General features: G+C 49.7%; 1 protein-coding gene and 1 long non-coding RNA gene across 2 annotated transcripts in view; both read right to left on the bottom strand.

The window, feature by feature from the left end:
* The window catches only part of LOC128821285 (uncharacterized), a 41,670-nt gene extending 16,762 nt beyond the window's left edge, over positions 1–24,908 (bottom strand). The window contains exons 1-4 of the long non-coding RNA XR_008441063.1: positions 24,590–24,908; positions 13,904–13,993; positions 12,148–12,223; positions 11,347–11,420 (exon numbers count right to left, since the gene is read on the bottom strand). This is a non-coding gene — a long non-coding RNA (uncharacterized LOC128821285). The remainder of the gene's footprint in view (positions 1–11,346; positions 11,421–12,147; positions 12,224–13,903; positions 13,994–24,589) is intronic.
* The window catches only part of LOC128821280 (serine/threonine-protein kinase PAK 3-like), a 74,604-nt gene that overhangs the window by 34,569 nt on the left and 15,006 nt on the right, over positions 1–25,029 (bottom strand). The gene's annotated exons all lie outside the window — the stretch shown is intronic.

The raw sequence follows: 25,029 nt of genomic DNA, 5'->3' as shown, positions 1-25,029 counted from the left end.
ATAAACATACCACTTTCTAACTTTAACTAGTTAGAGAGTCTTTGTCCACAATCTTTGGTTTTAATGAGCCAAGCCAGGAGGAGACTCTGCTCGGCTGTGAGACCAGCTCAGGTCATGGATCCCCTCAGGGCACCCCCGGGATACTCCTGGAAGAATGGGCTCAGCTGCCCGGACTGTTCATCCAGCAGCAGACAAGGACCCCTGACTACTAAATCTCCGGACAAAATGGTATGTTCAAAAATTGAAACAGTTTTAAACAGTGACCTGTAAGGCATACATGTGGTCAGGAAAGGCTGGTAAGTTGTGGGAGACATCCCACATGCAACTTGTGCCTCTGGAGTGTGCTTGCAAGCTGAAGTTGTAGCTGGTATCTGGTCAGTGGTATTTGTTTGCCAGCAGAAAGAGCTGTTGTACTGTTGTAACGGGCCGGGCAAGTTTGGGTTTTGGTTGCTGAGAGAAGGGGATTTTTGCAATTTGTTGCGCCGTAGAGGGCCCTGTTTGCCAGCAGTTTGGGGCTAGTAGTAGTAAGGGCAAATCCTGGTCTAAAGTTGTTATAACTTTGGTTACGGGGGGACAGTGTTCACTGTAAAACCTGGTGTTCACATTAAAAGGGTCCGGACTCTGAGAGATTATAGGGGCAGCGTTTTGCTGTTTGGGTGTTTATGCCCGTGGAATTTGAAATGTAGAGGTTGAGTGCTTTAGTACAGTGTGATTGTACATTTGTTCGTGTGCGAGTGGAGTTGTTGGAGTGGTGGCGCATTTTTAAGGCAACACTGCCACCTTGTGTCAAAAGTTATAAGTACAGCGCATGTTAAGTGTGAAACAGTAAAATTTGTTTGAAAGCGTTGATTTGTCTCTGACAGCTGAACGTTTTGAAGTAGATTGGGGACAGATAAAGGACAGGACCAGTTTGGTAAGGAAGAGTAGAAGCCTTTGATAAGGGCTTAGTTGTGGTTTTAGGTACGGAGGTTGTGTTTGTAGATGTCGATTGTTAGAATTGTAATAGGGAGAATCCAATCTGGCCAGACGGATAGGAGGAACTTCTTTGCTCAGTGGTTTGGGCTCAACTCGTAGAAGTTTGTGAACCCAGTAAATTGGTGGATAGATGGGGGAAATGAGAGAATATATTTAGAAGGTTTATATCAGACATCTGCTGGGAGACTAGTGGCTCTGGATTGGCTGTGGAGAATCTAGAAAGCCAAGGAGGAGTGAATGGAATAGCTTGTATTTGTGGGAATTTCTCTGCAGTTTTTGGTGCATCTAGAGGTTGGCATTGTGCATGGCTGTTACTGCAGTGTAAGATTTGTGCAGGACGTTATTATTGTTCTTCTGCTAACTGGTACAGAGAGTGTGCCCAGTGTCGACAGCTCCTGGATCGAGCTGATTTAGAACCAAAGATTTTAAAGCTGGTGTGTGGAAAGTCACGTTTAGTACCTGAGCGGTGGGCTGTGTGAGAAGGAGACTGGGAAAGGACTGTATAAATCTGTGACGCCGGGTTTGGGTGGAAGCGAGACAAGAAGCAAAGAAGGAGATAGTAAGAATTGGAGTGTTGGTTTTGTTAAGGAGGAGTGATGGCAACTAACCAGAGTAAAGAGATCCCTAAAAGTAGTCTTGGTGTACCTTGGCACACTGGAAGAAACTAGTAGAGTACGGTGGGGTAGAGAATAAAAAAGGCCCTCGTGAAATTATGTACACAGTGGCGGCCACTTTACAAGCTTGGAGAAGGGGCCAGGCGGCCCCCAGCTAGAACTTTCCACTATGACACTTTGTTACAATTCATGTTGTTCTTGAGACAGAAGCAGAAGTGCAAAGAAGTGAAGTATGCTGACATTTTCTCCCTCTGGAACCACCCTGAGTGGCAGAGAGATTGTGGAATTAGGACTCCCTCTGACCCCTTTGTGTTTGCCCTGGAAAAAGATAATGAGACTAGTAGGGGAAGGCTGAAACAGTGTTGTGGTGCATGCTTCATAAATCAACGCTGCACACACCCAGACAAGGTACACCCAGCTGAGTCACTGGAGTAAGAGTTGGGGGATTAGTTTGGACCACTCCCTAGAAGGCAAGGGAGGCAGAGAGGGGCAGCAAATTTGGGAACAACCTCAACTCCAGCTCTAGCTCTTGTTCCACCTCCTGACATCTCTGTCCAAATTCCAGCTCATATTCCATCCCCCACTCCGATTAAAGCTATTTCTATTTCAACTCCAGCTCCAGCTTTATACAAAGGTATTTCTATTTCAACTCCAGCCCCACTTCTAAGCTTAGCTGAATCTACTCCAGTTTCTACTTCCAGTTCAGCTCCAGCCTGTACTCTATCCCCCACCTCAACTACTCCACTTACTCCTGAATCTTTCCCACTTCCCAACAGTGACACTGAGGAAGAGGAGCCCTCTCCAAAGAGTCCTACTGCACTCCAGACTTGGAAACAAACCAGGGAAATTATACAAGCACCCTTGAGAGGGCAGTAAGTCCTGATGGGAAAATAGTGTTAGTAAAAATTCCTTTTTCTACAATGGAATTAGAGGCTTGGGAAAAGATTGCTAAACATTATCAAAGTAACCCAATAGGTGTTGCAAAGAAATTAAAGTTTATGATTAAACAGCATCAACCTGATTGGTCAGATCTCCAGCTGTTATTGGATGCCCTAACAGAGACAGAAAAACAACTGGTTTTAAAAATAGCTGGAGATAAAGATAGCATCTTTAGCATCTTCAGAATCTTTAGCTAAAGATAGCATCTTTAGCAGAATATGCTTGTAGAATAACACAGAGTGATATGAGAGACATATTTCCTCTTCAGGATCCACATTGGGACCCTAATGATAATAATTATATGGGAAAACTAGATAATTATCAAGACTTTATAGTGAGGGGATTAGAAAGGGCAATTCCTAAAACAATAAACTGGTCATCCCTATATACAACTAAGCTAGGTCTCTCTGAAACACCTTCTGAATTTTTAGAACATTTGTGGGATGCAATGTGTCATCATAAAACCTTAGGTCCTGAGTCTGAGGAAGGGATACAACATCTAGTGGGTTTATTTCTAGGACAATCTACAGGGGACATTAGACACAAACTTCAGAAGATATGGAGTCTGACGGCATGGGATTTAGAGACTTTGCTAGAAGAGGCACGGAGAGTATTTGGTAAGCAGGAAGAAAAGTGCAAAGAAGGGATGAAAAAATTATTAGCAAGAGATATTATTAATTATTATTAATATTTGTAAGAGAAGAAGAAAAAGAGAGGTATTGACAAGGGCCACTAAGGCAGGGACCACCTCGCCTCGGGAAGAATCAATGTGCGTTCTGCAAGAGAGTTGGACACTGGAAGAACCAGTGCCTGGAACAAAGAAAAGGTGATGAACAAAGAAGAGGAGATTGAAAAGGGAGGGCAGTGGTTGCTCATGTTAAGGAAGACTGAGGTGGACCAGAAGATCTTACCCTAGGAGACCTCTGGTTATAATGAAACTAGGGAACGAAGAAAAGGAAATGGAATTTTTGATAGACAGAGGGGCAACATATTTGGTGTTAAATAAAGCTTTAATACCAATAACAGATATCATAGTAAAGGGGCAACTGACCAATCTGAAAGAGCCTATTTTTGTAGGCCATTGAAATATAAACTTGGGAAACAATGGGGAATTCATAAGTTTTTGTATATGCTCAATGCTCCATCAGCAGTTTTGGGTAGAGAGTTATTGAAACAATTAGAAGCAAAAATAATATTTAAAAATTGAGAGATTGCTTCGGAGGTTAAAGGCCAACAATATGTGGAATTGTTAAGCCTGATGTTAATAACCAGTGAGGCTAAAGTTGAAAGTGAGGGTGAGATTCACAGGAAAATAATAGATCAGTTATCTCCTGAGCTGTGGGCTTCTAACATACCAGAGAGAGCAAAGAATGCACCCCCAGTACAAATTAGGCTTAAAAAAGGAAAACAGCCAGTTTGAGTTAGACAATATCCATTAAAGAAAGAAGACAGAGAAGGGATTAGCCCAGTAATTGAAATTTTTTTACATATAGGGCTATCAAAAGAGTGTCAGTCTGAGTTCAATACGCCTATTTTATCTGTTAAAAAGCCTGATTGATCATACAGAATAGTACAAGATTTGAGAGCTGTTAATAAGATAACTGAAGATTTATACCTGGGGGTTGCCAACCCCTACACTCTGTTAACTTGTTTAACATCTGAACTAACATGGTTTACCATTTCAGATTTAAAAGATGCTTTCTTTTGCCTTCCTCTCCATGAGGCCAACCAAAAAATTTTTGCATTTGAATGGGAAAACCCCAAAACTGGATGCAAAACCCACCTCACATGCTTGGTTCTGCCTCAAGGTTTTAAGAACTCTCCCACGATATTTAGAGAACAACGAGCAAAAGATCTGGAATCCTGGGAAGCTCCACCAGAAGGAGGACAGCTGTTACAGCCTCCTGGTAACTACCAAAACTCAAGAGGCATGCATGGAGTGGATAGTAAGCCTCTTAAACTTTTTGGGCCTACAGGGGCATTGAGTATCCCAGAAGAAAGCCCAGGTGATGAGGAAAACAGTTGTTTATTTGGGCTACAAAGTTAGTGCTGGACAAAGAACCTTAGGACGGGATCACAAGGAAGCAATATGCCAGATTCCAAAGCTCCAGACAGTAAAAGAATTGAGAACCTTCTTTGGCATGACAGGGTGCTGTAGATTGTGGATTTATAATTACGGACTATTAGTCAAACCCCTATATACCTTGATTACGGAAGGAAACAGAGACCTCCAATGGAAAAAGAAGCAGCTAAAGGTGAGGTAATTGTTGAAACAGTTGAGGCAGCTGTAATTCCAGATGGGCAAACTTCTATCGAAGCTAAGCCAAGGTACAGTAAAATGGAAAATAGGCTTATTGAGAAAGAAAACAAAGTTATAATCAAGAGATGTGAGCTATTACAGATGAAGGGAAAGGAAGGCTTATGATTCCCTCTTATATGCTGTGGTCATTAGTGAAAGAGGAACATGAGAAAACATATTGGGGAATAGATGCTTTGTATAATTACTTGAAAGACAGAATCCTAGCCAGAAACTTGCAAAGTACAGTAATTAAGATGACTTGCCAATGTAGCCTTTGCCTCCAAACTAATCCCAAAAATATTCCTAAACCAAAGCTTGGGCAAATTTGGAAAGGATATGGACCTGGGCAGCAATGGCAAATTGATTTTTCAGAACTGCCCAGGAGAGGGGAGTATTGATACCTATTGGTGCTAACAGATACCTTTTCAGGGTGGCCAGAAGCTTTCCCTACTAGAACTGTCAAAGTGCAGGAGGTAACCAAAGCATTGTTACAAGAAGTTATACTGTGGAGTCCCAGACACAATGTCTTCAGATAGGGGGCCACATTTTATTTCAAGAATTGTGCAGCAAATTAGCCGCCATTTAGGCATAGACTGGGAACTTCGGATCATCCTCAGTCAAGCAGCCAAGTGGTGAAAATGAATCACTTGATTAAGCAGCAAACAGTCAGACTGGGACAAGAGGTGAAGTTACCTTGGCCTCTGGCTCTTCCATTAGCATTATTACAAATTTGGACCAAGCCAAGAGTAAAAGAAAAATTAAGTCCCTTTGAAATATTTTATGGAAGGCCATGACACAGGTGGCCGCTTGGAGATGACCACAGCTAGCCCTACCCCCTGGCCTGTACTAAGAGAGGCCACCCCCTATCCGCCCCTTGGGCTGGTCTGGGTGGTGGTGTAAGCAGGGCTGCTTGGCTCCCAGAAGCAGCAGGCTGCTCTGTGCAGCTACTGGTGTAATCCCGAGCCAGAGTATCCAGAACAAAGCAAAGGGAGGGATCACTTGTGTGGGTTCCCAAGAGGTTTTAATCTCCCAGACAATCCAGGAACAAGTGACAGCTCAAACAGGGTTACAACAGTTTAAGTACGGCGGCAGGTACAAGGGGAGGATACAAGTCTTAACCAATAGTAGGACAAGAGGGGAGGAGTAAGAGGTGGAGATTTCATTTAAACAGCCAATGAGGAATAACATGGGTGGAGTGTGGATGAAATACACCCATGAGTCTTTGGGGGAAGTAAGATGGACATGGAAGGCTCTGGAGGAAAAGGCAGGGTTACATTGATGGACAAGGGAGGAGGGCAGTGCCTTTGGGATTGGCAGGGAAGGATCTGGAATACAGGATTGGTTTTGTGGGGAGACTAACAGGGACACGGGAGGGTACAGCTCGGGAGGAACCAAGCATACATAGGGGATAAAATTGAACAAACCATTTTTAACTTACAACAAGAAACATGTTAAGTTTACAACAGACAAACACACTACCACAAGGCCATATGGGATTCAAGAGGGGTCAACACCCACTCAAGTAAGGGAAGAAACCCTACACAGATATATGGTGGCCCTAAACAAACAGCTCAGAGAAATTGAGGAACATGTGGCTGGGGCTTGAAGCAGAGAATTAGGTGAATCAGTACATGATGTACAGCCTGGGGATTATGTCTATGTTAAGCCTTTTGCAGAAAATATTCTGGAACCACAGTGGGAGGGACCATTCCAAGTGCTCCTCACCACCTTTACTGCAATCAAGATTAAGGAACAAAGCACCTGAATCCATCACTCCCGAGTGAAGAAGGCTCCTGAGGGACTCTGTAAAGTTATACCAGATGATAACAAACTGAGATTAAAAGGTTCTCGGGAAAATAAATAGGGTGTGGGTGAAATAATAAGCATAGTTTAATAATTCTCAGAAGAATAGAAAGGCTTGTAGTTGTAATGGATAATCAAGTAGGTATAGCCTTGAGAGTTGTGGCATTTGTGACTATTGCTACAGCCACAGCTAATGCAGTACCACTTGCATACAATGTGACTGGTATATATAGGTGCCAAGGGAAAGCCTATAATTTTGACTACCGTATGTCTCTGGGTCAGATGCTAAAAGCTACAAATGCAACTGTGTGGGAAGGAAGAAATGTTCAGGGATATGAGTATGTGTTTGTCCAGGATGGACTTCATGAATCTCATCAAGAACTCATTAAACCTATTTGAACTGGTCCTGAATGCTGTGACAAATGCTTAACTAACTGTTCTGAATTTAAGCTCACAATAGAAGGTTGTGCAATTAAGGATTTTAAGATTGATTATAATATAACTCAAATTTGTACTGACCCCCAAAAAGATGAGGTCCCTGCCCTGTCCATCGGGAGTCTCTCCCCACCCATGTGGTCACTCCTCAGCTGGGCCCTGAGGTGCGGGGCAGTAGCATGGCGGCCCCGTCAGTGGCAGCACCAGTTCGTGCTGGGCAGGAGCAGCAGAAGGAGCCGGGCGGTGGCAGGGGCTCAATCTCATCCAGAGGAAGAAGAGGAAGAAGATGGGGCTGGGGCCGCCTGTGGTGTGCGATCCCCAGCGAGCAGTGGGGAGACCTTGAGGGCAGCAGCAGGCGGGGCTGTCTGGAGCCACCCCAAGAGGTTTCTGCTGCCCCGGGTCCCTGAAGAAGTCGCTTCATGAGACAGGTGAGGTGGGAATGAAAGAAGAGACTAAATTGGAGGGAAGAGACAAAAACACAAAGAGCCATACGAAGGGCATCTCCCCTGTCCACGTCTGAAGGAGCTATATCGAAGTAAGGGCAGAGGGTGACTGAAATAAAATACAGAGAATAGAGTAAAATGGAAAAAACTGCACCGAGGGGTCCCCGGCACCCTGTGTCACTGAAGATTCGCACCGCAGGATGGGTGCTGTTGGGTGTGACCAGAAAGGCACCGCCGAGGCCGGTGGGAGGTGTTGTGAGAAATGACTGCTCATTTTTAAAATTTTTAAAGGCTTATTAAACCTTAACAAAAAAACAACACTAAAAGACTAAATAATGAAAAATTACAGTGCTGGGATCTGCCATCCCACCCCTGCCACCGACATACTTCAGTGTATCTATGTGAGTAGTGCTGTGCACACTGGTACACATGTACACTGTGCAAAGCACGACGTGTACTCTCACATCTGGGCATACTAGAAAACACGTGCACACAGAGCTGTACACACTGGCACACATGTGTATAGCACTTTGTCAGAGCTACAAACTACAAAAAAAGGGTCTGCAAGGAGCTAGCCACCCCCTCAACCCTAAAACAACAGGGGAAGCTACAAACAAAGGGGAAATGTCACTGTACTAGGATTCTGCAATGTGCAGTGAGACACAAACTGGGAAAATCTCCTATTTCCTTCCCTTCTTCCTTGAACATCTTTGCTAGAAGGAGGAAGCACACTCACATGCTGGTAGCTCTTTGACTTTCCTTCTCATTCTGCCACAAGTGCTGACTAATTAATTACACACAAGGCAAGACCTTCTTGCAGGCACTGGAGCAGGAAGCAGCAGGAGATTACACAGTAAATGCCTGGTACGATGGGTATTAGATGCAGGTACAGATCTGAAATTGTGCTCATCTCACAGTTTCATGTATGACTACCCTGTAGCTCTGCCACTCTTAGAGTGTGTGTTCTTGGCTGTGGGAGGAGAGCCCAGAAGGAGAAGCAGAGTGAAGCTTTCAGGACACAGCCCTCAGCTGAAGAGAGGAAATCACCAGACATAGGTACAGAGCTGGGCGCAGGGAGTAAAGCAGGGCAGGTAGTATGGTTTGGTAATTTCACACTCCCCCTGCACCACAGAAATGGGGCTGCATGAGTTTGGAACAATGGGAAGGCAGTCACAAAGAAGAAAACAGGATTTTATACTCTCTCAATGCCGGCTCAATTTCAGAAACTTGTGTAGTGCTCCCCAGCAGCCCCAACTATAAGGTGGTCAGTGGCTGAGAGGCAGCAGGGGTCCAAACTATGGCAGGAAACAACAGGCATGATCTAGTCTCAAAAATTCACCTGCCAGTGTACTCCTTCCTGATTTGTTTGACAACTACCAGATGAAATGTCTGGAGATTAAGGAAAAAGAAAAAGCCCAGAGGTTTTGCAGTCCAGAGGAGGGAAAGGGAAGAGGATCTGCCTTTTCCTTAGTGGGAAAGGGAGAGGAAGGGAGGGAGGGAGGGAGGGAGGGAGGGAGGGAGGGAGGGAGGAAGGGAGGGAGGAAGGAAGGGAGGGAGGAAGGAAGGAAGGAAGGAAGGAAGGAAGGAAGGAAGGAAGGAAGGAAGGAAGGAAGGAAGGAAGGAAGGAAGGAAGGAAGGAAGGAAGGAAGGAAGGAAGGAAGGAAGGAAGGAAGGAAGGAAGGAAGGAAGGAAGGAAGGAAGGAAGGAAGGAAGGAAGGAAGGAAGGAAGGAAGGAAGGAAGGAAGGAAGGAAGGAAGGAAGGAAGGAAGGAAGGAAGGAAGGAAGGAAGGAAGGAAGGAAGGAAGGAAGGAAGGAAGGAAGGAAGGAAGGAAGGAAGGAAGGAAGGAAGGAAGGAAGGAAGGAAGGAAGGAAGGAAGGAAGGAAGGAAGGAAGGAAGGAAGGAAGGAAGGAAGGAAGGAAGGAAGGAAGGAAGGAAGGAAGGAAGGAAGGAAGGAAGGAAGGAAGGAAGGAAGGAAGGAAGGAAGGAAGGAAGGAAGGAGAGAAAAGAGAGGGAAAAAAGAAGAGGGAGAAAGAAGGAAGAAGCTTTGCCTTCTTCTTGGAAAATAAAACCAAACAAACAACTTGCTTATGGTCTGGGGACCCCTGGGTTGTTTCTGCCACTCTGCCAGCAGCCCTGTACAGGTGAGCTAACTGCTCCGGGTCCCCCACTAAGAAGCACTGATTGCCGGTCAGGACATGTGCAACCGTGTCCCCATGCCCCTAAGCCGTTGCCCCCGACTCCTTTCCTGGTGCCTTTCAGCTTGTTAGCATGGGGCAACCACTGTTTTTCAGTGCCCTGGAGCTCCCGCACTCACCTGGCCCTACACTGGTGGGCCGCCGAGAAGCCCCCATACAACTAGGAGCTCCTTTAGTAGCTTTATATGTAGACCACACCTCGTGTCACCACTGGGCTAATGAGCACTGTGGTCTCCAATACCCCTGGTGCAGCTAAGCTAGCTCCCAGTTCTCAACAGCGCCTGGTGAACCATGCCCAGTGCCACCGCCACCAGGGTAGTGAGCTCTGGGGCCACCATGCTGGGTCTCCGCCAGCTGCCACTTACATGGACCAATGCCTTCCTGTGGCTCCTGCCTGGGAAGCCCCGTGCATGCAGCTCCCTGTGAGCGGTGGCATCGGCCCTGCGGAGCTAGGGCACTCCTCCACTAGGCCGGCCCCACTGGGCTCCCCCACTTGGCCTCTCCAAGTCACCACGGCCAGGCAAGCCCGCGGTGCTGGAGTTCTGCCATGCCACTGAACACTGTCTACACAGTCTACACAAATCTGCCTCTGCCGTGGTCCTTGCTTCCGGTGACCCCGCCCGTGGCTCCCTCTTACCCCTCCTTCATTCACATCCTGCCAGCCATAGGTCTCCTGCCTCCCTTTTCTCTGTGTCACTTGCCTGTGAGACCCCATACAGCCCCTTGCTTGCAGCGTCCTTACCCTAAACTCTGTGTAACTGGGCTTGCCTCAGCGGGCACCACTGCTCTCGGCAAAAACTGCCCCATTCGCCACGGGACACTCCCTCCACTGCCCACGGCCCTCCACCACCTCCAGAATTGGTTGCATCACTGCACTGGGCTTCCACTGCCTCCCCTCACCCTCATTGGGTTGATGCGCACTGAAAACTGGCCACACCAAGTGTGGCTGTGAGCGCTACCCCACGTGGAATTGCCTCCCTGGCCTCCCGTGCTGGTGGGTCAGGGAAACCACTGCAGCGGGTCGAGAAATCCCACCCACCTCCTCCCCCACTCGGACCCCAGCGCAGTGGGGCCTTCTCTGAGCAGTGACCCCGCTGTCACGGGCCCCCTCACCTCTGGGCACCCCACCACCAGGTCAGCCTGCTGGGCTCCGCCACTCAGTGTCACCAAGTCACCGCCAGCAGGCAGTTTCTCACCAGCGCTCGGTACTTCCTAGTCGCCGTCACCAGCGGCAGCATCCCCTCTCAAGCCTCTGTTGGCAAATTCTGGAAGTTATTGTGCTGAGTGTGCACCAGAAGCTGACTGCGCTGAGCATGCCATTGCTCCACAAAGAGCAGCCACGTGGCTTTCCCCCCCGCCACAGCGCTGGCAGGCTGGGAAAGCTGCCACGACTCCTTGCCTCGACTCGAGCACCATCTCCACTGAATGGCAGCTTTCACCATCACTCAAACACCATGACGTGCAACCTGGAGACCTCCAGGGGCTCTCGAGCCCCTACAAATCCTTCAGTCTCATGCATCCCACCAGCCATGGGGTCCTCACTTTCCTCTTCTATGCGTCCCACCTGCAGCTTCTCTGCCCCTCTTCCACATGTGTCTCACTGGCCAAGGGGTCCCCACTTTCCTCCCCCACCACAACTCACCGTTCTTTGTCTTCTGACCGTCCAATATCTTAAGGCTTCAACAGACCAGGATGTGTCCCATGTATTGTCTGAAACTGATTTTTATACATTGGTATTGGAATACCAAGCTCTTTCTTGCTCCAGGGTCAGGGCAAATAAAATTCAGGAGAAGTTGTTTTTGAAGTCTCATTCTGAGGTTTATTATCCTTACCTATTTCAAACTCACAAGATGTGAGCTCTCTCTAACAAGTCGAGAAAGTGAGCTAAAATGGTGTTTATTCAAGGCTTTTTAAGTCCCAATTATCCAATAAACAGTTGACATCTATATTATTTATGCTTCTAACCCAATTATGATCACTCGAAACCCGCAATGTGGACATCTTTCACCCAATTAAGAGAAAACCACCCAGATTTGTGAAGAAGAAGGAAGAAGAAGGTGCAAAAAAGACATCTAACCCAGACCCAAAATTCTCCATCTTGGCTCCCATATATCACCATATACTAAAATTCCAAATCTAAGTTTCTCACCCTGTGAGATCACACAATATTATCCAAACTACACACACACTGCTTCTGTGCTATCACTTAGTTTTTGAAGCCTTTTCCAAGGTCTCAGGTCAAACAAGGTGTTTACTTGAGGGTTGGCACCCTTAAATTCAGAAAGCTTGAAGTTTTCCGCTGTCAGAGTTCCAACACATTGGGACTACAATTGGGAATTTACAATCTGGCCAAAAATAGTTATGAGGATCTTCTAAGTCTCATACCCATTACCTTACTCCCACTTCAAGCATACTCTCAGCTCTTACATGCACTAATACTCACAATTGTCTAGATCTGCAGTTTTCTTCCCCCTCTTCTTTTTCGTTATTTAGTCCTCTGCTGTCCCCAGAGTCTGTACCTGCAATCACCAATGGTCATTTGACTGAGCTGCCAAACTTGGCAGGGCGTGCTTCTCTTTCAAAATCTCCTACAGCCACAGAGACAAGGTTTTATCCTGGACGAGTCCCCATTGTGAGAAACAACTGCTCACTTTTAGAATTTTTAAAGGTTTATTAAACCTTAACAAAAAAGAACCAAAAAGACTAAATAAGGAAAAATTACAGCGCTGGGAGCACCACCCCCCCCATGACTATCAGCTATGTGCTCATCTACAACATGAATGCTCTGCCTTTTATATCCTTAGCTGCTCCCAAAGTTTTGTTAGTCAACTCCTTCTCTGCCATCCATTAGTGATTACCTCCTTACATCTTGATTGGAGATCAGGTGTTGTTACACTGTGCATCTTGGTAATAAGCTGGCTTTCTCTACATGCCCTGACTACTGAGGCCATTGCATTGCAAGGGGGAAGGAAAGAGGACTATGGGAGACATACTACCATGACATTACTATATATCCACATAATATTTATCTCTTAATTGTTAGAGTCAACTATTATATTGCTCATCTATAACAGTGTGACTAGAATTAAACATAGACAATAGAATAAAATACAAGAAAAAAGTCACACCAAGGGTTCCCCGCTGCCCGTGTCACAGAGGAGCTGCACCAAGAGCAGCGAGAAACAGCAGCGGTAGAGAATAGAATAAAAAATAACAAAAACCCGCACCAGCAGTGGCCATTGCCCAACACTAAAAGAGCAGCACCAAGGCCTCATCAGGGTAGCACTGGGGGTCTTGGCCACTTCTTGTCACTAAAAGAGCTGAAGCCAGAGGGAGCTTCAGCCATCCTGAAGGTATGGATGTTCTTTTTTTAAAAAAGAGGCATTTATTACTCTGCAAGGTGGTGTGAAAGCCATGAACTAAATGTTTCCGAAGAGACCGCTTTAAACTTACCCTTTTAGGAGGGGGTTGGACAACATATAATTGCTTCAGCCTCTAATGTTAAGGACACAGCCATCAGAGCTATAAAGCCTTGGACAATTGTTATGGACTTGCGAAGACAGCTCGAATATGAGAGGCAAAGAGGGAAGGGCAACAGTGCACCTGTTTCTTTGTGCAACCCCACGCAGGAGCCAGCACTGCCCAGGGAGTTGGTGGGCCCCGGCTGCTGTGAGAACTGCTGCGGAGTGACCATAAGGAGCGGCACAGGCCCAGGGACTGGGAGAATCCCAGCAAATAGAGACAATCCCAGCAAATGGAGATCTGCAAGCTGCCCACGCCGCGAATGCTGGCACTGCCCAGGGAGCCGGCAGGACAGATTGCGCCATCCAGCCACACGGAGAGATGGCGGCCGCTGAAGCCCCGGCAGCTCTGACATGCCCCGTGTCCACTCTGGACTGCTGTAATCACTATGCAGCCACCTTGGGCCACTATATTGCCGATCCAGGCAGGTACGCCATGCCGTCCTGTTCTGTGGGACCAGACCACGTGGTGGCTTATCCCAGGATAAAGGCGAATTCTGCAGCCATTACACCATGCCATGCAACTGCTGAGACCACCCCCCCCACCATTTGCAATGGTACCACTGGCACCTCCCATCACCATGTAAATGCCAAGAGTGCCCCCTCAGGAGACCTCCACACCTCCGTGGAGCCTGGCCGCACCTACATCAGGGGATGTGCCTACAGCCCCAATCCCACCTGCATCAGAGGGCAGGGTCCCACACTCAAGCCAGCCTTCATGGAACACAGCCGTGCCTCCGGATCTGGGAACGTCACCACCAGGAGCTCCTGCAAAAAAAAAAAAAACCTGGAAGCAGAGCGTGGGAAAAGCCCATGTGAGGAGCCTGCCTGGCAAAAAGCAGTGGAAAGAAGCATTCAAAGGTTTGGTGCCATGGGAGAAGAAACATTCAAGTCTGTCCGAAGAGATGGGGCTAGATACATGGCATAACTGTTTCACAGCGCCTGAAATCAATACACCCTCTTACCCAGTCCAGTGAGAAGCCGGCTTTTCCCTGCAAATGGACAATGAGAAGGCAAACAAACACTGAGTTTCCACCTCTCAAGAGCCTCAAAACCACTTTACCTCCTGATATATCAAGGTTTTTGTGGGAGGGGTTCCTGCTCTCCCTTGGGAGGCAGCAACAGTTTAGAAAAAGGTTGCCAATCAGCTGCTGCTCTCCACCCCAGAAGAGCTGTCCATCAATGTTTAGCATACTCCCCAGTTCCAGAAAGTTCAGTTATTCTGTTGTCCCCACTGGCTCCTGTTAGAATACCACTCCTCCTCTGTACCCCGATTAGTTCTCTGTATGTCACCCCACTCTGTCTTCCCCCTTTACCCGTTGCCCGTTGGCTGTTTTGTACCCTAACCACTCCCACTTCTTTGCCCTTAATACCCAGCCCCGCCTTTCCTCGGGGCTCCCGGAGTTCGCTCCCTTCTGGAGAGTTCGTGTTCCTCGTTTCACCCTCCTGTTCCTGCGACGCTCCTGAAATAAAGCCTCTAGGAATAAAGCCACTTCGGAGCCCTCTTGTCCTTACGGTGGAGCTATCCGAGTCCCGCCACATCCTCCCTGCGGACCGGTCCTCTGAGGGTTTTCCCCTGGACAGGCTGGGCACCCGGGTGAAGCCCGGAGGACTTGTATTTTAATACAAGTGGCGTCCCAAACACGGCGACCACTGCCCTGGTCACCGAGGAACGTCTCCCGTGAGTGTCCGGATCCGCGACCTCGCGCTCCGGGATTTCAAGCGCCGTTCGCCACCGCTTCCATCCAGGGGCAGCTCTACTTCTATTGTTTGAAGGCTTCTGCCTCCTGGCGCTGCTGATAACTCGTGGAGATCCAACCCTGCAGCTTTGGGGGAAGCACCGGATTTCACGAGGCCAGCAGCACTCCACCGCCCCGCCACAGCTTTCTTCTTTTCGCCACGTCCCGGTGCTGGTGAGTTTTGCTGCTCGAGGCGAGCAGCCGACGCAGGCTTTTTTTTTTCTTTTCTCCTTTTGCTTTGGCTGGGGATCTCTCTTGCAGCGGGAAAAATGGGCAACCGCCTTTGCCCTGCACGACGGGAGTTTTATATCCAAGTTAAGTCCGCCCTTGTGTTGGGGAATGTTTCCTTTAAAAAAGGGGTTTTAAAATATTTTGTTAAATTTATTTTTGAACACTTTCCTGACGTCTCCATGGATGATGTCTTTTCTGTTTCATTTTGGGGGAAAGTTGGATGTTACATTTATGATGTTCAAGTTACGGGGAATTTTAAAGTGGGGAGATTTTTTCCAATTTATGATTCCATTTTTAATTTAGTTAAATCGAAAGGGGAAAGTTTGGGTCCCAGTTCTCCTACCCCTCATTCCGCCCCCCGCGCTCCTAACCCCACTTCCCCTAAGGATGGATCAGGAGACAGATCCTGACAGAATGAGGCACAGGGTTGCTGCCGTCTCCCTGCTGCCTCCCATGCCACCCTGTCCTCTCCTTGTGTTGGGACTGGCCACCCCAGCACGAGCCCTACCCACTCCCTCGTTCCACGAGTCCCTGACCCCAGTTCTATCCCCAGTAGTCATGGCTGTTCCAATGCTGTTTTAATACCTCAAAATGGTGACGGCCTCGTGGCCAGTTGCCACACAGCACAAAATGGCGCCTCCTCCTCACCCCCTCGGGTTCCTGCCATTGTAACAGCTCTGCCCCCTCCGTCGGTTGCCGCCCCCGCGTCGGGTCCCGCCCCCCATCACGCGTCGATTTCGGTGATGTCGGGACCCTCCCATCCTGCCTCCTTGACCACGCCCCTGCGTGGGCCCCTGGTGGGTGGGACAGGCCTGCCAGAAGGCCATGCCCCAGTGGGTGGGTCAGGCCATGCCCCGGTGGGTGGGTCAGGCCACGCCCCCTCTCCTGCCGCTCCCGGTTCCCACGCTACCGGAACCGAAAGTAGGCCCAGCCGGAAGCAGGCCATCTTGGCCTGCAGGGTCTCCCGGCACCGGGACCCACCGGCAAGGGAGAGGCTCCGCGCCCTAGCCCGCCCTGCCTCATCATCGGAAGAGGATGAGGACAGTGACAACCCCCGGCCCACAACCAAGCCGGGGGAGGGCTGGGCCCAGATCCGGGCCGAGGCCATTAAGGATGGGGACCTAGATCTCGCAAGGGATCTAGGTCCCCATCCTTAATGGCCTCGGCCCGGATCTCGCAAGGGATCTAGGTCCATTTGCGGCACCAATTGTGCATAAGAGGGGAAAAGAGCCGAGGTGGGAACAGTTACCATACACTGAAGTAAAGGAGTTGAGGAGAGCCGCAAAAGATTATGGGAGAAATTCTCCCTTCTTTAAAAACGTTTTAGATCTGACCTTTTCTGGACATTCCCTTATACAACACGACCTTCGCTATATAGCGAAGGCCCTGCTGTCCCCCACAGAATTCCTTCTGTGGGAGATACATTGGAAAAAATTGATTAAGCCTCTCCTAACAAAGTATGATCTCAGGGAGGTGTTAGGAGACGGCGAGGAGGGCCTTGAAGCTTTGGCAGGGGAGGGGGAATTTGGCAGACCTGAGGACCAAATCCTCCTTCCCGAGAATTTGTTAAGTGACATAAGGGACGCTGGGAAGGAGGCACTGCTGAAAATCCCCGATGGTACCACCCTCCTCCAAAACTTTTCATCAGTTCTTCAAGGCCCTGATGAAACTTTTATCAAGTTCGTGGACAGGTTAAAGGAGGCCATCGACAGGCAGATTGAGAACGTCGAGGCCCGAGAAGAACTTCTGTGAAAGATGGCCCTGACCAATGCCAACCCAGAGACCAAGAAGATCCTGAGAGCTCTTCCCCAGGATCCGGAGCCTACCATCGCTAAGATGGTAGAGGCGTGCACCAAGGCAACTTCGATGGAGCAAACAGTGGCATTTGCGGTGAGCAAAGGGGTGGGGGAGGCGATGGTAGACCTGATGAACACTCGCTGTTTCGGCTGTGGCCAGTTGGGCCACATCCAAGCGAACTGCCCACACTGGCTGCCAGATAGGTCTTACCACCCTTACAACCCCTCCCCGAGACCAACGTACAGGAATCCCCGCTTCCATCGGCCGGGAAACGGAAGGCGGAGCGCGGTGATGGGTCGCGCCATGACACCAAATGGCCCGTCCCAGCGCCCGGGGCTGCCATCTCTCCCGGAGAACCACTGCCCCAGCGGTACGCTTCTCCGGACGTCCGCAGCCAGGAGGACGGGCTCCGGCTCCTCAGAAGAACCAGGCAACTGAACTGCGCCCGTCGCCAAGTCCTCCGGACCAGCCTTCATGTCATGTTTCCAGATGAGGACTTGGTTCGTGTCCCGGTGGGATTCCTGCCACCGCCCTACTGTGACTACCCCACCACTGTCTTGCTGTTAGGAGACACCGCCAACCCGCCGGATGACCTCACCATCATCCCAGAGGTCGTCTACTTCGAGCCAGGGACAGAGCTCACCGTCTCCGTGGTGTGTTACCAGCCTCCGTTCTCATTGCCTAAGGGGTCTCCTTTAGCCCTCTGTTACATCCTACATGTCCACACAGAAGACACTGGCATGGACCTTTCAACAGACCTTTCTTCGGATTTGGACTCTTCAGCCTTTCTTGTACAAAACGTAAGCAGACAGAGACCTATTATTAAGACTTCTTTTGTTTTACAGGGAAAGTCCATCTCACTCGACCTGATGGCAGACACCGGCGCGGATGTCACCATCATTCCCCAGGCAGAGTGGCCTCGCGACTGGGAGCTGGTGTCCCCTTGTGGCACAATCTCTGGCGTGGGAGGTGCTGTCAATTCCCACCGGAGCAAACATCTGGTATGTGTGGAGGGGCCGGAGGGTCAAGTTGCCACGATTAGGCCTTTTGTAGTAGCTTCCAACATCAAATTGTTAGGTAGGGACGTTTTGTCCCAATGGGGTGCCCGACTTGACATCCCTAGTCCTGCGTGGGATTTTTAGTCTGGGCCACTGCGGAGCGCACCTCCCCACCGCTCAATTGGAAAACAGACACACCGGTGTGGGTGGACCAGTGGCCCTTACCATCTGAAAAATTAAAGGCGCTCAATGAACTTGTGGAGGAGCAGGTGCGCCTGGGGCATTTAATACCTTCCACCAGCCCCTGGAACACACCTGTCTTTGTGATTAAAAAACCCGGCAAAGACAGGTGGCGCCTGCTCCAAGACCTGCGCAGGGTTAATGAGGTCATCGAAAATATGGGCCCTTTGCAACCAGGCCTTCCCTCTCCCTCCATGCTGCCCCGGGATTGGCAGCTTGCAATCCTTGACATCAAGGATTGCTTCTTTAATATCCAATTGTATCCCGGAGATGCTCCCAGATTCGCCTTCTCGGTTCCCTCCATCAACCGAGGAGAGCCACATAAGCGCTATCAATGGACCACTCTGCCCCAGGGATTGAAAAATTCCCCTGTGCTCTGCCAAACTTTTGTGGCTCAGGTCCTTTCCCCGGTCCGTCGCCTCTTTCCCGAGGCAATTTTTTTGCACTACATGGACGACATTTTAATTTGCGCTGCTGATGCGAAATACCTGCGAGCAGCCTTGGAAAAGACAATAAAGACCATCAAGGACTCAGGATTTCAAATTGCGGAGGAGAAGATCCAGCTGTCATCCCCCTGGAAATATTTGGGCTTCCTAATCACAGGAAGGACCGTCGCGCCCCAGTCCCTCACCATCAAGGACAACCCTCAAACCCTGCGGGACTTGCAGCAGCTCTGCGGCACCATCACGTGGATCCGACCGCTCCCAGGACTCACCACAGAGGAGCTGTCGCCGCTGTTCCAACTGCTGAAAAGCAACGGCGACCTGGCATCCCCACGCCATCTCACCCCGGATGCCCATGAGGCCCTGGAGAGAGTCGCAGCTGCCATCAAGTCCCGCCAGGCACATCGGGTCGTGCGGTCCCTCCCCATCAACGTCGCCATCTTAGGTAAGTCCCCGAACTTACATGCCCTCTTATTCCAGTGGGACAACAGCCAGAGGGACTCACTCCTGATCATCGAGTGGTTGTTCCTCCCACACCAGCCCGCAAAACAGTGACACCTTTTCCGGAATTGATGGCAAAACTTATTATTAAGGCCCGCCAGCGCCTCCGGACCCTCGCAGGGTGTGACCCAGCATGCATCTACTTACCATTAAATTTGGACCAATTGGATTTCCTCTTACAAACAAATGAAAATTTACAGATTTCGGTAGACAGCTATCCTGGTCAAATTTTAATACGTTATCCCAAACACAAACTTTTTAAAGACACCTTGTATTTGGCCCCAAAATCCTACAAAAGTAAAACTCCATTGAAAGGTGCTCTCACGGTGTTCACCGATGGGTCAGGTAGATCCCACAAGTCGGTGATCACCTGGAAGGACCCGGACAGTCAGAAGTGGGAGTCTGACGTCCAAATAGTTCAGGGTTCCCCCCAGATCGCTGAGCTTGCAGCGGTCGTGAGAGCCTTTAAAAAATTTCAACAACCTTTCAATCTTGTCACTGATTCAGCTTATGTGGCCGGGATAGCAGAAAGGGCTGAACATGCCCTGCTCAAAGAAATTCACAACAAAGCATTGTACAGCTTGCTCTCAAAACTCATTTGGCTCATCTCACACCGCGGAAGCAACCGTATCACATTCTGCATGTTAGGTCACACACAGACCTGCCAGGTGACATCACTGAGGGCAACCGGAGAGCAGATGCCCTGGCGATGCTGGCCACCTCCACCTCTGTAAACCCTACAGTTCTAAGACCCACCTTGCCAGATGTCCACATGCAGGCTAAGATGAGCCACGCCTTTTTCCACCAGAATGCTCCGGCACTTTGCCGTCAGTTTAAAATCTCCAAGGAGCAGGCGCGGGCCATCTTAGCCACCTGCCCCAATTGCCAATCCCACGCCTTACCATCCTTAGCGACGGGGGTTAACCCTCGGGGATTGGGGGCATTGGAAACCTGGCAGATGGACATAACACACTTTCCCTCCTTTGGGCGGCTGAAGTACATCCATGTGTCTGTAGACACGTTCTCGGAGGCAGTGTTTGCCTCCACCCACACGGGGGAAAAAACAAAGGATATCATCAAACACTTACACATGGCTTTCTCCACCTTGGGTGTCCCTAAAACGATCAAAACAGACAATGGACCAGGGTTTGCGTCCAAACAATTCATGGAATTCGTGCATTGACCATATTACAGGTATCCCACACAACCCTACAGGACAATCAATTGTGGAGAGAAAACATCAGGAAATCAAAAAATTATTAGAGCAGCAGAACGATTCGGCCCTCACCACAAGCCCTGTAGAGAGGTTGTGCAAAGCCCTATATGTTCTCAATTTCATGAACTGTTCGGTCCGTGAGCCAAACCCCCCGATACTACGCCACTTTCACAATAACACCAGGGCGCAGTTGAAAGAAAGACCACCAGTGCTTGTTAAAGACCCTGAGTCCAGGATCATCAAAGGTCCGTACCCTCTGATAACGTCGGGGAGAGGGTATGGCTGTGTCTCCACAGAACAGGGCCCCAGGTGGATCCCAGGCAAGTTTATAAAACCATACCGGGAAGACATCGTGAAGGAAAGCCACCCCCCGGACCACTCCCCCGAGACGACAGCTCCAGCGGAGACCACCGTCGCCTGGAGTCGGAGGAAAAGGAAGGGAAGCAGACCCATCGACGCCGCCACAAGGACTTTGATAACTAATCGATACTTCCCACCGGCTTGGACAGTTCACCCCCTGACCCCATCCCCAACCATTCCTTACCCTTTCCCGTCCTACCACTTTCCTCGCCCCCCTTACCCTCACACCTGACCCCACATTTTTCTGTTTCAATGTTAATTTAAACGGGGGAGGATGGGGATTTGAAGGGACCTTGGTCTTATTTTCTTTTTGTATGTCCGAGTTATTAGATTACCGACCACCCAGATGGCAATTACATCAGCCAGAACACCCCGCAGCGACCGGCTTCCTGCAGCTGCCTTCCTCACCATCTTATGGCTCCACCTGGCAGGAAGCTGGCTCGTGCCACAGCCCAAGGAAAACGTCTGGGTCACACTGGCAAAGTCTATAGGACAAGAACAGCTTTGCATGGCCATGGGCAGTGTAGACAATCCGTTGTCTACATGCCTGGTGGGAGTCCCCCTGTCTGAAAATGATTTTCCGTTCACAGGGATGAAACTCAACCCGGCAGACTCCTGGATGAGTTGGATGAGGACACTACCACAGGCACCACAGGAACCCCAGGAATTGGACCTACTGGGGTCCACAAGGGTCCACTTTCGTATTCGGTTTTATACTAAGGCCCCACAAACAAAACCAGGGCAAAACATCAAAGACGTAACACCAGCAAATAGAAAATACATCAATGAGTGGTGCAATTACACAGGCCCTGTGTTGTCCAAGTCCTTCCCATTCCCTAAGGAGCTCCCTCGGGGTGTGTTTCTCATCTGTGGGGACAGAGTGTGGGCTGGGATCCCCTCCAATATCAAAGGGGGCCCCTGTAGCCTTGGCAAGCTTACGACGCTAACCCCCAATAACCTCCAAATTCTGGATTGGAAGAAGAAAAGTCAATTGGCACGCAAAAAGCGATTGTATGGTGAATTTGACCCAAATTGCGATTCTGAAATTTATGATTGGAGTGAGGGAAAGAGGGTCGCCGCTTCTATTTTTGTACCATGGTACGCGGCAGCGAAAGCCCTCGGTGAGATTTCTCACCCGGGGTGTTGGATGAGTAAGCAGGCCAACGCTATGTCTGCCGCATTATCAGACCTCTTGGCAGAAGAAGAGACCACCAGGCACGCCACCTTACAGAACAGAGTGGCCATCGATTTTCTGCTGCTCGCCCATGGCCATAGCTGCAAGGACTTTGAAGGGATGTGCTGCTTCAATCTGACATCGAAGAGCACATCCATCCAAGCCAACATCCAGCGGATCCAGGCGTTAGTCAAAGACTTAAAGACTGAAACCAGGGCTATGGACGCGGTGAACAAGACCTTCTCCCAGTGGGGTGTTCCTGGGTGGGCCGTGCCAATCGTTAAAGGTTTAATTTGGATTTTGATTATTATCTTAATTTCTGTAGCCTTAACTATCTTTAAGAAAATGTTAACGAGGAACTTGGGGAATGTTTTTTTAATAAATCAGAAAGGGGGAGTTGTGGGAGGGGTTCCTGCTCTCCCTTGGGAGGCAGCAACAGTTTAGAAAAAGGTTGCCAATCAGCTGCTGCTCTCCACCCCAGAAGAGCTGTCCATCAGTGTTTAGCATACTCCCCAGTTCCAGAAAGTTCAGTTATTCTGTTGTCCCCACTGGCTCCTGTTAGAATACCACTCCTCCTCTGTACCCCGATTAGTTCTCTGTATGTCACCCCACTCTGTCTTCCCCCTTTACCCGTTGCCCGTTGGCTGTTTTGTACCCTAACCACTCCCACTTCTTTGCCCTTAATACCCAGCCCCGCCTTTCCTCGGGGCTCCCGGAGTTCGCTCCCTTCTGGAGAGTTCGTGTTCCTCGTTTCACCCTCCTGTTCCTGCGACGCTCCTGAAATAAAGCCTCTAGGAATAAAGCCACTTTGGAGCCCTCTCGTCCTTACAGTGGAGCTATCCGGGTCCCGCCACATCCTCCCCGCGGACCGGTCCTCTGAGGGTTTTCCCCCGGACAGGCTGGGCACCCGGGTGAAGCCCGGAGGACTTGTATTTTAATACAGGTTTTCATATTCCAAACACTCTAATAAACTAATAACATATGCCAAGAGTAAAAATATTGAAGGGTTATCACACAAGAGTTACAAAAATGTACAACTGTTTGCAAAATCTGCCTTAGAGTTCATAGTAAAATATTTATTATTGTTGTTTGCATTTGCTAAAACCAAAATTGATAAGCCTGTGATCGCTAGTTCTGCTAAAGTTATTTGGAAAATATTACATTTCTGTCTCAGGCAGGTACTACTGTGTTTTAAAGAAACCCTATTTTATATATTAACATGTCGTTTCTTAGTACCCCTAGTAATTATTCTTGCATTGCTTCAGGATAAATGAGTGAGATTCAAAGAATATCTATGTACACATAGAACATCAATTTATCATAAGCAAATTTCAGTTGCAAAGTTTTTTAACTGAAATTTTGCCACTTATCATAATTTTAAAAGTAATCTATTAAAGTCAATAGCAAAATTTCTAACTTCTAACAAAGGGAAAAAAGTATATTGTTTGCACTGTTATATATGTTAAAAATTCTTCTTGCACTAGATATTATTAAAAACTTGTTTTTAAAATATAAATACAGAAAACCTCTCCCAACTAAGGTTATTGCCTTGATCAAGCCATGTACCTGGCTGGTAAAGAAAAATGTATTAGTAAACCTAGATCCCGGCGTTCCCCTCCACCGCTCTCCCGGGTGGACCCCAAGACTGATGTCGCCTTCCCACCCCGGCACTGGGCGATCGCCACGTGGAACCCCCAAAATATTCCTCAAAGGGGCATTTGCGGCTCAGCTCTGAGCTCTGATCCCCCCTCCACAAAATGAAACCCTCACAGAGATCCTTAACGACATTTGGGGACTCGATTCTGGAAGCTGCGAGTTCCAAACGCCCCCCAAGGAAAAACCCGCTCGTGGATCCCCCGAGAGGTTTGGGGCGAGCTCCCCCTCCCCGCTCACCTGCGGGATGCGAGGCGGGGCCGACGCTCCCGGGGCCGCGGCGGACAAGGCGAGCAGCGGCCCCCGCGCTTCCCCTGCTGCTCCTCTTTTTCCTTCTCCTCCTCATTCTCTTTCCCTCCTCTTCCTCCCGCTCCTCCTACCCCGTCTCCTCTTCCATCGCTCTTGCCGCTTTCCCTCCTTCCCAATCCTGCCTCCCTTTCCTCTTTTCTCCGGCCCTTCTCCCGCTGCTTCCTCTGCACTCCTCCTCCATCCCTTCCCCCGATCCCCCCGGGCCTAGCGCGCACCCTTGGCCCCTCCTTTCCCCAAGGCCGTCCATTCCCGCGGGAGGAGCCGGGACGGAGCTGGGGCAGGTCGGGCTGGGGCAGTGCTGGGCTCCGGGCCCGGCCTGGGCGCCCCCACGCGCCCCCTCCCCAAACAGCCCTGGCGGGGGGGGGCAGGTCGGGTCCGGGTGGGGAGCGCAGGGCGCTGCGGGGTCAGCCTGGCAACTGGGGAGTCATGAACTCTACGCGCTCTCATTGGCTGGAAATTGTATAGCGCCATCTCTTATTGGCTCATTTTCACGGGTCTATTTACAGTAGAATTTTTTTGTGCGATTTGGGGTTCCTGGGGGTTTTGGGGCAGCGTAGAGGGGTCCCGGCGCCTTTTGAGGTTCGCTGGGTGCCGTGTTGGGGTTCAGGCTCTCCCAAGGAGTCACCAGAATGGACTGACACGGGGGGAGTGGGACACACGGGTGTCCCCAGCCCCTACAAATCCCCGAGCCGGGATCCCTTACCTGTGTTCCCAGTCTGCCCATGGAGCCTGGAGCAGCCAGCGAGGGCTTCAGCTGGGGCGGCAGAGAGGCGCTGCTGGGGGGTGCCACCACAGTTCGGTTTGGTTGGTTCTTCCCAGCCCGGGGAAAAAAACATTTTTGTCGTTTTCTGCCAGAAATCTCTCCACTCCCGCACTCAGCCGAAGGCGTTTGGGCCGTTTTTCCCTTTTTAGGGGAAATCAAAGCGATGCACTGATGCTCCTAATTAGGGGGTAGGAGAAGTGAGGCTCGTGGGCTTGCCGCAGAGGCGGAAGCAGCGAAGGCGCAGGGCCGGGAAAGCCGTGTCGGGAGGTGAGGAGAAGTTTGTTTGTGTTTGCGCTGGATGCCGGCCCGGGCCCGGGCCCGTTCCAGGGCTGTTCCTCAGCTGCGGCTTTGCCCTCGCCCAGCCCGGGGGGCCCTGAGAG

The sequence above is a fragment of the Vidua macroura genome, chromosome 37 (genome assembly GCF_024509145.1).
Source record: "Vidua macroura isolate BioBank_ID:100142 chromosome 37, ASM2450914v1, whole genome shotgun sequence".
NCBI classification, from domain to species: Eukaryota; Metazoa; Chordata; class Aves; order Passeriformes; family Viduidae; genus Vidua; species Vidua macroura.
This window is presented reverse-complemented; position numbering and strand designations above follow the sequence as displayed.